The following is a 15,387-nucleotide window of genomic DNA, read 5'->3' as shown; positions in this document are numbered from 1 at the left end:
TCTGAATGGAGCATCATAGGTATTTTCTATGATGGTCTGTCTGAACTGTCCAAGATGTCTTTGGATAGCTCTGCTGGAGGATCTCTTCATCTGAAGAAGACACCTACAGAAGCTCAAGAACTAATTGAAGTGGTTGCAAATAACCAATTCATGTACACTTCTGAAAGGAATCATGTGAACAATGGGACTAATCAGAAAAAAAGAGTTCTTGAGATTGATACTCTGAATGCCATATTGGCTCAGAACAAGATATTGACTCAGCAAGTCAATTTGATTTCTCAAAGTCTGTCTGGAATGCAAAATGCACCAGGCAGTACTAAGGAAGCTTCATCTGAAGAAGAAGCTTATGATCCTGAGAACCCTTCAATGGAAGAGGTGAATTACATGGGAGAACCCTATGGAAACACCTATAATCCTTCATGGAGAAATCATCCAAATCTCTCATGGAAGGATCAACAGAGACCTCAACAAGGTTTCAACAATAATAATGGTGGAAGAAACAGGTTTAGCAATGACATGCCTTTTCCATCATCTTCTCAGCAACAGACAGAGAATTCTAAGCAGAGTAACTCTGACTTAGCAACCATGGTCTCTGATCTAATCAAAATCACTCAAAGTTTCATGACTGAAACAAGGTCCTCCATTAGAAACTTGGAGGCACAAGTGGGTCAGCTGAGCAAGAAAATTACTGAACTCCCTCCTAGTACTCTTCCAAGCAATACAGAAGAAAATCCAAAAGGAGAGTGCAAGGCCATCAACATGGCCGAATTTGGAGAGGAGGGAGAGGTAGTGAACGCCACTGAGGAAGACCTCAATGGACGTCCACTGGCCTCCAATGAGTTCCCTAATGAGGAACCATGGGAATCTGAGGCTCGCACTGAGACCATAGAGATCCCATTGGATTTACTTCTACCATTCATGAGCTCTGATGAGTATTCTTCCTCTGAAGAGGATGAATATGTCACTGAAGAGCAAGTTGCTAAATACCTTGGAGCAATCATGAAGCTAAATGACAAGTTATTTGGCAATGAGACTTGGGAGGATGAACCCCCTTTGCTCACCAAAGAACTGGATGACTTGTCTAGGCAGAGATTACCTCAAAAGAGACAGGATCCTGGGAAGTTTTCAATACCTTGTACCTTAGGCACCATGACCTTCAAGAAGGCCTTGTGTGACCTAGGGTCAAGTGTAAACCTCATACCTCTCTCTGTAATGGAGAGGCTAGGGATCTTTGAGGTGCAAGCTGCAAAAATCTCACTAGAGATGGCAGACAATTCAAGAAAACAAGCTTATGGACTTGTAGAGGATGTTCTGGTAAAAGTTGAAGACCATTACATCCCTGCTGATTTCATAGTCCTAGAGACTGGGAAGTGCATGGATGAGTCCATCATCCTTGGCAGACCCTTCCTAGCCACAGCAAAGGCTGTGATTGATGTTGATGGAGGAGAATTGATCATTCAAGTGAATGAAGAATCCTTTGTGTTTAAGACTCAAGGATATCCCTTTGTCACCATAGAGAGGAAGCATGAAGAGCTTCTCTCAAAACAGAGTCAAACAGAGCCCCCACAGTCAAACTCTAAGTTTGGTGTTGGGAGGCCACAACCAAATTCTAAGTTTGGTGTTGAACCCCCACATTCAAACTCTAAGTTTGGTGTTGGGAGGTTCCAACATGGCTCTGACCATCTGTGAGGTTCCATGAGAGCCCTCTGTCAAGCTACTGACATTAAAGAAGCACTTGTTGGGAGGCAACCCAATGTTATATTTTATCTATTTTCCTTTTGTTATTTTTATGTTTTCTGTAGGTTGATGATCATGTGAAGTCACAAAATCAATTGAAAAAGCAAAAAATAGAAAGAAAAATAGAAAGAAAAATAGCACACCCTAGAGGAGAATTTGCTGGCGTTTAAACGCCAGTAAGACTAGCAGATGGGCGTTTAACGCCCAATCTGGCACCATTCTGGGCGTTTAACGCCAGAAAGGGGCACCAGACTGGCGTTAAACGCCAAGAAAGGGCAAGAGGTTGGCGTTAAACGCCAGAAATGGGCACCAGCCCGGCGTTTAACGCCAGAATTGGCACAGGGAGCAATTTTGCTTGCCACTTGGTGCAGGGATGACTTTTCCTTGACACCTCAGGATCTGTGGACCCCACAGGATCCCCACCTATCCCACCACTCTCTCTCTTCTTCACCCATTCACCAATCACCTCAACACCTCTTCCCCAAAAACCCTTCACCTATCAAATCCCATCTTTCTCTTCACCACTCACATCCATCCTTCATAAAACCCCACCTACCTCACCTTCAAATTCAAACCACTTTCCCTCCCAAACCCACCCATACATGACCGAACCCTACCCCTCTCTTCACCCCTATATAAACCCATCTTCAGTCCTTCATTTTCACACAACCTAAACACCCCTTCTCCCCCTTTGGCCGAACCACAAAGCCATTTCCTTCTCCTTCATTTCTTCTTCTTCTACTCACTTCTTTCTTCTTTTGCTCGAGGACGAGCAAACCTTTTAAGTTTGGTGTGGTAAAAGCATTGCTTTTTGTTTTTCCATAACCATTTATGGCATCCAAGGCCGGAGAAACCTCTAGAAAGAGGAAAGGGAAGGCAAAAGCTTTCACCTCTGAGTCATGGGAGATGGAGAGATTCATCCCAAGGGTGCATCAAGACCACTTCTATGAAGTTGTGGCCTTGAAGAAGGTGATCCCCGAGGTCCCTTTCAAACTCAAAAAGAGTGAATATCCGGAGATCCGACATGAGATCCGAAGAAGAGGTTGGGAAGTTCTTACCAACCCCATTCAACAAGTCGGAATCTTAATGGTTCAAGAGTTCTATGCCAATGCATGGATCACCAAGAACCATGATCAAAGTGTGAACCCGGACCCAAAGAATTGGCTTACTATGGTTCGGGGGAAATACTTGGATTTTAGTCCGGAAAATATAAGGTTGGCGTTCAACTTGCCCATGATGCAAGGAGATGAATATCCTTACACTAGAAGGGTCAACTTTGATCAAAGGTTGGACCAAGTCCTCACAGTCATTTGTGAAGAGGGCGCCCAATGGAAGAGAGATTCAAGAGGGAAGCCGGTTCAACTGAGAAGGCATGACCTCAAACCCGTGGCTAGGGGATGGTTGGAGTTTATCCAATGCTCAATCATTCCCACTAGCAACCGGTCCGAAGTTACTTTAGACCAAGCTATCATGATTCATAGCATCATGATTGGAGAAGAAATAGAAGTTCATGAGGTTATATCCCAAGAACTTTATAAAGTGGTGGACAAGTCCTCTACCTTGGCAAGGTTAGCCTTTCCTCATCTCATTTGTCACCTCTGTTATTCAGTTGGAGTTGACATAGAGGGAGACATCTCCATTGATGAGGACAAGCCCATTACTAAGAAGAGGATGGAGCAAACAAGAGACCCCTCTCATCATCAAATCCCTGAGATGCCTCAAGGGATGCACTTTCCTCCACAAAACTATTGGGAGCAACTAAACACCTCCCTAGGAGAATTAAGTTCCAACATGGGACAACTAAGGGTGGAGCACCAAGAACACACCATCCTCCTCCATGAAATTAAAGAAGATCAAAGAATCATGAGAGAGGAGCAACAAAGACAAGGAAGAGACATTGAGGAGCTCAAGCACTCCATAGGATCTTCAAGAGGAAGAACAAGCCGCCATCACTAAGGTGGACCCGTTCTTTAATTTCCTTGTTCTTTATTTTCTATTTTTCGAAAAAAAATCATACTTATGTTTATCTATGTTTGTGTCTTTTGATCATCAGTGTCTTAGTGTCTATGCCTTAAAGTTATGAATGTCCTATGAATCCATCACCTTTCTTGAATGAAAAATGTTCTTAATTGAAAAAGAGAAGAATTGCATGAATTTTGAATTTTATAACAGATTAATTATTTTGATGTGGTGGCAATACTTTTGTCTTCTGAATGTATGCTTAAACAGTGCATATGTCTTTTGAATTTGTGGTTCATGAATGTTGGCTCTTGAAAGAATGATGAAAAAGGAGACATGTTACTGAGGATCTGAAAAATCATAAAAATGATTCTTGAAGCAAGAAAAAGCAGTGAATACAAAAAAAAGAAGGAAAAAAACGAAAAAAAGGGAGAAAAGAAAACGAAAAAAAAAGAAAAAAAAGAGAGAAAGAAATAAAGTTGTGATCCAAGGCAAAAAGAGTGTGCTTAAGAACCCTGGACACCTCTAATTGGGGAATCTAGCAAAGCTGAGTCACAATCTGAAAAGGTTCACCCAATTATGTGTCTGTGGCATGTATGTATCCGGTGGTAATACTGGAAGACAGAGTGCTTTGGGCCACGGCCAAGACTCAATAAGTAGCTGTGTTCAAGAATCATCATACTTAACTAGGAGAATCAATGACACTATCTGGATTCTGAGTTCCTAAAGAAGCCAATCATTCTGAATTTCAAAGGATAGAGTGAGATGCCAAAACTGTTCAGAGGCAAAAAGCTAAAAGCCCCGCTCATCTAATTAATAATGATCTTTATAGATGTTTTTGGAATTCATTGTATATTCTCTTCTTTTTATCTTATTTGATTTTCAGTTGCTTGGGGACAAGCAACAATTTAAGTTTGGTGTTGTGATGAGCGGATAATTTGTACGCTTTTTGGCATTGTTTTTAGTATGTTCTAGTTAGTTTTTAGTATATTTTTTATTAGTTTTTAGCTAAAAATCACTTTTCTGGACTTTACTATGAGTTTGTGTGTTTTTCTGTGATTTCAGGTATTTTCTGGCTGAAATTGAGGGACCTGAGCAAAAATCTGATTCAGAGGCTGAAAAGGACTGCAGATGCTGTTGGATTCTGACCTCCCTGCACTCGAAGTGGATTTTCTGGAGCTACAGAAGCCCAATTGGCGCGCTCTCAATGGCGTTGGAAAGTAGACATCCTGGGCTTTCCAACAATATATGATAGTTCATACTTTGCCCAAGATTTGATGGCCCAAACTGGCGTTCAAAGTCACCATCAGAATTCCCAACGTTAAACGCCGGAACTGGCACAAGGATGGGAGTTAAACGCCCAAACTGGCATAAAAGCTGGCGTTTAACTCCAAGAAGAGTCTCTACATGAAAATGCTTCAATGCTCAGCCCAAGCACACACCAAGTGGGCCCGGAAGTGAATTTTTATGTCATTTACTCATCTCTGTAAACCCTAGGCTACTAGTTCTTTATAAATAGGACCTTTTTGCTATTGTATTATCATCTTGGTAGCTATCTTTCTTATGCTATCTTAGATCATTAGGAGGCTGGCCTCACGGCCATGCCTAGACCTTGTTCTTATGTATTTTCAACGGTGGAGTTTCTACACACCATAGATTAAGGTGTGGAGCTCTGCTGTACCTCGAGTATTAATGCAATTACTATTGTTCTTCTATTCAATTCCGCTTGTTGTTATTCTAAGATATCACTTGTTCTTCAACTTGATGAATGTGATGATCCGTGACACTCATCATCATTCTCACCTATGAACGTGTGCCTGACAACCACCTCCGTTCTACCTTAGATTGGGTGGATATCTCTTGGATTCTTTAACCGGAATCTTCGTGGTATAAGCTAGAACTGATGGCGGCATTCAAGAGAATCCGGAAGGTCTAAACCTTGTCTGTGGTATTCTGAGTAGGATTCAATGATTGAATGACTGTGACGAGCTTCAAACTCGCGATTATGGGGCGTTAGTGACAGACGCAAAAGAATCACTAGATTCTATTCCGACATGATCGAGAACCGACAGCTGAATAGCCGTGCCGTGACAGGGTGCGTTGAACATTTTCACTGAGAGGATGGGAGGTAGCCACTGACAACGGTGAAACCCTACATACAGCTTGCCATGGAAAGGAGTAAGAAGGATTGGATGAAGACAGTAGGAAAGCAGAGAGACGGAAGGGACCAAGCATCTCCATACGCTTGTCTGAAATTCCCACCAATGAATTACATAAGTATCTCTATCTTTATCTTTATGTTTTATTCATCATTCATAACCATTTGAGTTTGCCTGACTAAGATTTACAAGGTGACCATAGCTTGCTTCATACCAATAATCTCTGTGGGATCGACCCTTACTCGCGTAAGGTTTATTACTTGGACGAGCCAGTACACTTGCTGGTTAGTTGTGCAAAGTTGTGTTTATGCCATGGTATTGAACACCAAGTTTTTGGATTCATCACCGGGGATTATTTGAGTTGTGAAAAGAAGAGATCACAATTTCGTGCACCACAATCCACTCCCATTCACGATCCTACTCAAGGTGCGACAGACAAGGTAGATCTTCTGGATCAGAAGGTGTTGCTTTTCTTACTCTAGCCTTAACGCCACAGAGACTTCACTTACCCACAGTCAACGGGATTTTATGTCACGTATCCAAAGCTGCCCAGGTACTCTATTGGAATCCACAATGCAATATCTAGCGTTAGTTCAATGCTATCCGGGTTAGGACTCGCACGGAACTCATATAGAACAAGGGTGATTGTCACGGGTCACCCTCAATTCATGAGATGAAAAACGAGAATGCATAAGAGAATAGAATCAGACTTGCATTAAAATAGAACAGTAATATTATTTATCCATGAAACTCAGCAGAGCTCTTAACATTAACCTTAGGAGGTTAATGACTCATACTATACAAAAGTGATGAATTCAAATGGGGCAGGAAGAAGATCAGGTAGAAGGTCCTAAACAAGGTTGATCTTTTCCTATATATACCAATCTAATAATTAAGGATTACAGAAATAAGATAAACTAGGTTGATAGTGCAAAAATCCACTTCTAGGGCCCACTTGGTGAGTGTTTGGGCAAAGCAAAGGATGTCTCAACGTGCTAGGACTCCTTAGGGGTGTTAAACGTTGGCTTGCGACTCCTTTTTGGGCGTTGGACGCTAGCTGCTTCCTTTTGAGCATCTAACACTAGGAATAGGGTAGGTGGCTGGCTGATGAGCGGATAATTTATACGCTTTTTAGCATTGTTTTTAGGTAGTTTTTAGTAGGATCTAGCTACTATTAGGGATGTTTTCATTAGTTTTTATTCTAAATTCACATTTCTGAACTTTACTATGAGTTTGTGTATTTTTCTGTGATTTCAGATATTTTCTGGTTGAAATTGAGGGACCTGAGCAAAACTCTGAGAAGAAGGCTGACAAAGGACTGCTGATGCTGTTGGATTCTGACCTCCCTGCACTCGAAATGGATTTTCTGGAGCTACAGAACTCCAAATGGCACGCTCTCAATGGCTATGAAAAGTACACATCCAAAGCTTTCCATCAATATATAATAGTTCATACTTTATTCGAGATTAGATGACATAAACTGGCGCTCAACGCCAGTTCCATGATGCATTATGGAGTTAAACGCCAGAAACACGTCACGAACCAGAGTTGAACGCCAAAAACACGTTACAACTTGGCGTTCAACTCCAAAAGAAGCCTCTGCACGTGTAAATCTCAAGATCAGCCCAAGCACACACCAAGTGGGTCCCGAAAGTGGATTTCTGCATCAATTACTTACTTCTGTAAATCCTAGTAGCTAGTCTAGTATTAAGAGGACATTTTATTAGACATCCGGGATCCTGGATTGTATTTTTGATCCTGTGATCACGTTTTGGGGGCTGGCCATTCGGCCATGCCTGGACCAGCATCACTTATGTATTTTCAACGGTGGAGTTTCTACACACCATAGATTAAGGGTGTGGAGCTCTATTGTACCTCGAGTTTTAATGCAATTACTACTATTTTCTATTCAATTCAGTTTATTCCTATTCTAAGATATTCGTTGCACTTCACCATGACGAATGTGATGATCCATGACACTCATCATCATTCTCACCTATGAACGCGTGACTGACAACCACTTCCGTTCTACCTTAAACCGAACGCATATCTCTTGGATTCCTTAATCAGAATCTTCGTGGTATAAGCTAGAATTGATGGCGGTATTCATGAGAATCTGAAAAGTCTAAACCTTGTCTGTGGTATTCCGAGTAGGATTCAGGGATTGAATGACTGTGACGAGCTTCAAACTCGCGATTGTTGGGCATGATGACAAATGCAAAAGAATCAATGGAATCTATTCCGGCATAATCGAGAACTAACAGATGATTAGCCTTGTTGTGACAGAGTATTTGGACCTTTTTCACTGAGAGGATGGGATGTAGCCATTGACAACGGTGATGCCCTACATACAGCTTGCCATGGAAAGGAGTAAGAAGGATTGGATGAAGGTAGTAGGAAAGCAGAGATTCAGAAGGAGCACATCATCTTCATACGCCTATCTGAAATTCCCATCAATGATTTACATAAGTATTTCTATCTTTATTTTCTGTTTATTTATTATTATTATTCGAAAACTCCATAACCATATATTATCCGCCTGACTGAAAATTTCAAGATGACCATAGCTTGCTTCATACCAACAATCTCCGTAGGATCGACCCTTACTCACGTAAGGTTTATTACTTGGACGACCCAGTGCACTTGTTGGTTAGTTGTGTGAGGTTGTGAAGAAAGTGCTAAGTTAGTAAATGCACACACCAAGTTGAATGTCATTATTAGAGATCACAATTTCGTGCACCAAGTTTTTGGCGCCGTTGCCGGAGATTGTTCGAGTTTGGACAACTGACGGTTCATCTTGTTGCTCAGATTAGGTAATTTTCTTTTTGTTTTATTTTCAAAAAAATTTCAAAAATCTTTCAAAAAATTTTTCTCCCTCTGTTTTCGAAAAATCCTTCAGAGTTTTTAAGAATGAATTCTAGAGTTTCAAAATGGTATGCTGAAGCTTGGTTGGCCATCAAGCTTTAGACTAACCTGGTATGATTCCTGGGATTTTGATTGAGGACTTTGAATTCATTACTTCCTTTTTTCTATATGTTTTCAAAAAAAAATTCAAAAAAATTAGAAAATCATAAAAATAAAAAATTATTTTGTGTTTCTTGTTTGAGTCTTGAGTCAATTTTTAAGTTTGGAGTCAATTGCATGTTTTAAAAAAATTTTTGCATTTTTTCGAAAAAAATTCATGCATGTGTTCTTCATGATCTTCAAGTTGTTCTTGGTAAGTCTTCTTGTTTGATTTTTATGTTTTCTTGTTTTGTGTCTTTTGTTGTTTTTCATATGCATTTTTGCATTCATAGTGTCTAGGCATTAAAAATAAATAAATAAATCTTGATGTTCATCTTGATCTTCAAAGTGTTCTTGTTGTTCATCTTGACATTCATAGTGTTTTTGCATGCATCATTGGTTTTGATCCAAAAATTTTCATGTTTTGGGTCATTTTTATGTTTTTCTCTCTCATCATAAAAAATTCAAAAATAAAAAAAATTATCTTTTCCTTATTTCTCTCAAAATTTCGAAAATTTGAGGTCACTTAGTAAAAAATTTTTAAAACTTAGCTATTTCTTATAAGTCAAGTCAAATTTTCAATTTTAAAAATCTTATCTTTTTAAAATCTTTTTCAAAAATCAAATCTTTTTCATTTTTTTATTATTTTCGCAATTTTTAAAAATTTATTTTCAAAATCTTTTTCTTATCTTTATTTCAAAATTTTGAAAACTTTACTAACAATTAATGTGATTGATTAAAAAATTTGAAGTTTGTTACTTTCTTGTTAAGAAAGGTTCAATCTTTAAATTCTAGAATCATATCTTTTAGTTTCTTGTTAGTCAAGTAATTAATTTTAATTTTAAAAATTAAATCTTTTTCAACCATATCTTTTTAATCATATCTTTTTATCATATCTTTTTAAATCATATCTCTTTCAAAAATTTGATTTTAAAATATCCCTTCTAACGTCTTATCTTCTTATCTTTTTAAAATTGATTTTCAAATCTTTTTCAACTAACTAATTGACTTTTTGTTTGTTTCTTACCTTTTTCAAAACCACCTAACTACTTTTTCCTCTCTAATTTTCGAAAATTTCTCCTTCCTTTTTAAAATTCTTTTTTTAATTAATTAATTGTTTTAAATTTTAATTTTAATTTTATTTCCCCTTTAATTTTCGAGAATCATTAACTCCTTTTCAAAAATTATTTTCGAAAACTTCTCTTTCTCATCTTATTCTATTTATTTATTCATTTACTAACACTTCTCTTCATCTCAAATCTCTGCTCCTATCCTCACCCTTGTGTTTGGATTATTCATTCTTCTTCACTCTTATTCCCTTTCTTCTTCTACTAACATAAAGGAATCTCTATACTGTGACATGGAGGATTTCTCTTCTTTTTCTGTTCTCTTTTCTTTCATATGAGCAGGAACAAGGAAAAAGGTATTCTTGTTGAAGCTGATCCAGAACCTGAAAGAACTCTGAAGAGGAAACTAAGAGAAGCTAAATTACAACAATCCAGAGACAACCTTGCTGAAATTTTCGAATAAGAAAAGGAGATGGCAGCCAAACCCAACAATAATAATGCAAGAAGGATGCTTGGTGATTATACTACACCTACTTCAAGTTTGGTGGAAGAAGCATCTCAATTCCTGCTATTGGAGCAAACAATTTTGAGGTGAAACCTCAATTAGTTGCTCTAATGCAACAGAACTGCAAGTTTCATGGACTTCCATCAGAAGATCCCTACCAGTTTTTAACTGAGTTCTTGTAAATTTGTGAGACTGTTAAGACTAATGGATTGGATCCTAAAGTCTACAGGCTCATGCTTTTCCCTTTTGCTGTAAGAGACAGAGCTAGAACATAGTTAGACTCACAACCTAAGGATAGCCTGGACTCTTGGGATAAGCTGGTCACGGCCTTCTTGGTTAAATTCTTTCCTCCTCAAAAGCTAAGCAAACTTAGAGTGGATGTTCAGACCTTCAAGAAAAAAGATGGTGAATCCTTCTGTGAAGCTTGGGAAAGATACAAGTAGATGACCAAAAAGTGTCCTTCTGACATGTTTTCAGAGTAGACCATGTTAGATATATTCTATTATGGTCTGTCTGAGTTCTCTAAGATGTCACTGGATCATTCTGCAGGTGGATCCATTCACCTAAAGAAAATGCCTATAGAAGCTCAGGAACTTATTGAAATGGTTGCAAATAACCAATTCATGTACACTTCTGAGAGGAATTCTGTGAATAATGGGACGCCTCAGAGGAAGGGAGTTCTTGAAATTGATACTCTGAATGCCATATTGGCTCAGAACAAAATATTGACTCAGCAAGTCAACATGATTTCTCAAAGTCTGAATGGATGGCAAAATGCATCCAATAGTACTAAAGAGGCATCTTTTGAAGAAGACGCTTATGATCCTGAAAACCCTGCAATGGCAGAGGTAAATTACATGGGGAAGCCTTTGGCAACACCTATAACCCCTCATGGAGAAATCATCCAAATTTCTCATGGAAGGATCAACAAAAGTCTCAACAAGGCTTTAATAATGGTGGAAGAAACAGGTTTAGCAATAGCAAGCTTTTTCCATTATCTTCTCAGCAACAGACAGAGAATTCTGAGCAGAGCATCTCTAACTTAGCAAATATAGTCTCTGATCTGTCTAAGGCCACTTTAAGCTTCATGAGTGAAACAAGGTCCTCCATCAGAAATTTGGAGGCACAAGTGGGCCAGCTGAGTAAGAAAGTCACTGAAACTCCTCCTAGTACTCTCCCAAGCAATACTGAAGAGAATCCAAAAAGAGAGTGCAAGGCCATTGACATAATCAACATGGCCGAACCTAGAGAAGAAGGAGAGGACGTGAATCCCAATGAGGAAGACCTCAGGGGATGTCTCTCAAGCAAGAAGGAGTTCCTTATTGAGGACTTAAAGGAATTTGAAGGTCATATAGAGACCATAGAGATCCCATTAAACCTCTTTCTGCCATTCATGAGCTCTGAAAACTATTCTTCCTCTGAAGAGGATGAAGATGTAACTGGAGAGCAAGTTGCTCAATATCTAGGAGCCATCATGAAGCTAAATGCCAAGTTGTTTGGTAATGAGACTTGGGAAGGTGAACCTCCCTTGCTCATTGGTGAACTAGATACATGGGTTCAGCAAACTTTACCTCAAAGGAAACAAGATCCTGGTAAATTCTTAATACCCTGTACCATAGGCACCATGACCTTTCAAAAGGCTCTGTGTGACCTAGGGTCAGGTATAAATCTTATGCCACTCTCTGTAATGGAGAAGTTAGGAATCATTGAGGTACAGCCTGCCATATTCTCATTGCAAATGGCAGACAAGTCAGTAAGACAAGCTTATGGATTGGTAGAGGATGTGTTGGTAAAGGTTGAAGGCCTTTACATCCCTGCTGATTTCATAATCTTAGACACTAGGAAGGAGGAGGATGAATGCATCATCCTTGGAAGACCTTTCCTAGCCACAGCAGGAGCTGTGATAGATATTAACAGAGGAGAATTAGTCATTCAATTGAATGGGGACTACCTTGTGTTTAAGACCCAAGGGTGTTCTTCTGTAACAATGGAGATGAAATATGAAAAGTTTCTCTCAGTACAGAATCAAACAGAGCCCCCACAATCAAAATTTAAGTTTGGTGTTGGGAAGCCACAGCCAAACTCTAAGTTTGGTGTTGAATCCCCACATCCAAACTCTAAGTTTGGTGTTGGGAGTCTACAACATTGACCTGATCACCTGTGAGGCTCCACGAGAGCCCACTGTCAAGCTATTGACATTAAAGAAGCGCTTATTGGGAGGCAATCCAATTTTTATTTATCTAATTTTATTTTTCTTTTATTGTTCTTTTATGTTTTATTGTTCCGAGGGTTACCTGAAACTGTAGGTCGATCTCGGACAAGATCTTCTGTGCTGGTCGGAGCTGTTGTGTCCGACTTGATGATGGTGGCTGGAGCCGCCGTGTCTGACTTGTTGGACTTGGTGATGGTGCTGATTCTTCGTCCCTGGAGGGTGGGGGTACCTGCAAGGGACTCCCTCCGATGCTTAAGTTAGCAAGGGTATTAAGCAGGTATTGAGTAGAATCAGAGTATGCGTTATACCTGGGTGCTCCAGTGTATTTATAATGGTGTGGAGTGACCTTTTGGATAAGATAAGTTAGTTATCTTATCTTATCTTATCTTTTGAGTGAGGTCATCTTATCTTCAAGGGAACCGCCCTTCTCTTATAGGCTTGGGCTGCCTTAGGATCTGGGGCGTGTTCCTCTATTTGGGCCTTTTGTTTGGGCTTTCTCGTGACTTGGCCGAGCTCTTTGAGAAGAGGTCGGATTGATCTGACCTGAAGAGGTCGGTCGCTTTGTCTGTAGAACATCTCGGGTCGGGTAGCTCGACCCTGGGTATGAACAGTGCCCCTTCTTGAGCTCGGTCTTTTTTGTTGAGGTCGAGTTTTTGACTTTGGTCTTTCTATGACGAAGCCGAACTCAAGCATTTTGTCGATTTTTTCCTTTTGTAGAATCTTTTTGAATGTAGAACGCTTTCTTCTAGAAGCGCGCGCTTTTATATCAGTGCTATGCCTTTGGGACCGTGAGAGGGTTTAATACCTTCATTTATTGGTATTAATTGCCCCGTTTTCTCCTGGTTTTTATTTTGAATTTTCTTCAAAAAACGGTTTCTCTTCTTCGCTCTTCTTCGTAACTTCTCCCTTTACTCTCTCATTTTCTGTTTCTTTCGTGATTTCTTTCCGCAACGTCTGTTCTGTCACTGCTCTTCGTGGAAGAGGGGTTATTTTCAGATTTTCTTCTTCTATCTCTGCAGTTTTCTGCTTCGAGGGGTTTGCTTTTGCTCTTCGGCTTTCTTTCGAGGGTTTCTTCTGTTTCTCCAGGTTCGATTTTTCTTCCTCTGTTTCTTTGTAGAAAGTTTGAATTTTGCTCAGAGAAAGTTTGGATCTTTCTGTTTTTACCGTGCCTGATTGTTGCATGTTCTGGAATTTCTTCATTTTTGGTGCGAGTCTTTTTGCTTTTCTCGTTGCTTGAATGTTGTCGCCGCTTCTAGTTGCGCTTTCGATGATGGTTTTTGCTTGATTCTGAAAAAGTTTGCGTCTTTGATGATTTTTTGCTTGGCATTTTTTATTTTTGACAGTGCTTTTTGATGATAGACTGTAGAAAGGTGGTGTTTTTGCGTTTCTTGCTTCTTTTGTTTCTTTCAGGATTTTATTTTCTTTTTGATGGGTGCCGGGATGTAGGCTGTAGAAATAACTTGAAAACCTTTCCTGTTTACTGCCTCCAAGGGATGCCCCCAGACTTTCTTGAGTCTTGGGGTTTTCCCTTTCTATTTGTCGAGATGTTTTGCTCCTCGTCTGGGATGTTTTTAAGTAATCCATTCTTCTCTTCTTTTTGTAGGATTTAGTTGACCTCATGTCTTCCCGAAATAACGTTGTAGAGATGCCTTCCCAGGTTCCTGCGGGTATGGCCGATTGGGTAGACTCCATGGTTCTCATGTGTGTCTCGCTGGTTGATTCTGAGTTTTGTGCTCAGCTTAGGCAGTTTCATAGTGTCTGTAGTAAGTCTGGTGATGAGAAGAATTGTGAACTTGTCCCTCCCTCTTCTGGCGAGAGAGTCTGCTTTTCAACTCGGGTTGTTGATGGTCACCCTTTCTTTTATGCTTATGATTTTTTCTTTGGTCAGCTGGGTATTACCATTCCTTTTTTACTCAATTTGAAACCGACCTGTTATGGTCTTGTAATGTTGCCCCTTCTCAACTTCACCCCAATTCCTGGGGTTTCATAAAAATTTTCCAATTGTTGTGCAATGGTTTTGGTGAAAAAGAAGGCAGCTTGGGTCTCCTTTCGTTCCACCCAGGGGAAGAAGGTCTTTTCCATGTTTGACGAGTCATTCCGTGATTTTAAAAACTACTTTTTCAAGGTCCGAGCTGTTGAAGGAATTCGGCCCTTTTTTCTAGATGAAAATGATGAGCCTGCCTTTCCCTTGGAATGGCAAAAAGACGTGAGGGTCTCCAGGTACTCTTGGAAAATGTTGGATGAGGCTGAGCGAGCCTTTGTTACTGTTTTGGAAGAACGCTGGGGTCAACCTCCCCATCTTGATACAAAGAAATTTCTAACCAATCCTTCTCTTCTTCAAACTGAACTGGGTATCTTGTGTTTTTTTTATTATCTGTTGTTGCTTGTAGCTGTCTTTCTGACTTGTCCGACTTGTAGCTTAACTTTCTATTTTATTTGCAGAGGCAATAAAGAATAACGAATCTATGAAAGCTTTTAAGAGGGTGCAGAAGGCGACTGCTGCCAGAAATATTGCTGCCAAGGCGGCTGGGGAGGGATCCTCCCAGGTGCGCGAGAAGCCATCAGTGCCGGGTTCCCCCGGGGTGAAGAAGGTGATCCCAACACCTCGGGTCCGCTTGGTGGATCCTCATCTTACTTCTGCCGCTCCCTCTGCTGTTCCTTCTAGTGCTCCTCCCAATAAAAAATGAAAGACCGCTGAGCCTTTTGACCTCAATGCTCCTGATTTTAATGCCATTGAATTTGTGG

General features: G+C 40.0%; 1 non-coding gene across 1 annotated transcript; it reads right to left on the bottom strand.

The window, feature by feature from the left end:
* Positions 1-10,795: 10,795 nt before the first annotated feature.
* On the bottom strand, positions 10,796-10,903 carry LOC112700412 (small nucleolar RNA R71). Its single transcript, XR_003153319.1, has one exon. It is a non-coding gene; the product is annotated as a small nucleolar RNA R71 (small nucleolar RNA).
* Positions 10,904-15,387: the final 4,484 nt, after the last annotated feature.

The sequence above is a fragment of the Arachis hypogaea genome, chromosome 6, assembly GCF_003086295.3.
Source record: "Arachis hypogaea cultivar Tifrunner chromosome 6, arahy.Tifrunner.gnm2.J5K5, whole genome shotgun sequence".
Classification (NCBI taxonomy): Eukaryota; Viridiplantae; Streptophyta; class Magnoliopsida; order Fabales; family Fabaceae; genus Arachis; species Arachis hypogaea.
This window is presented reverse-complemented; position numbering and strand designations above follow the sequence as displayed.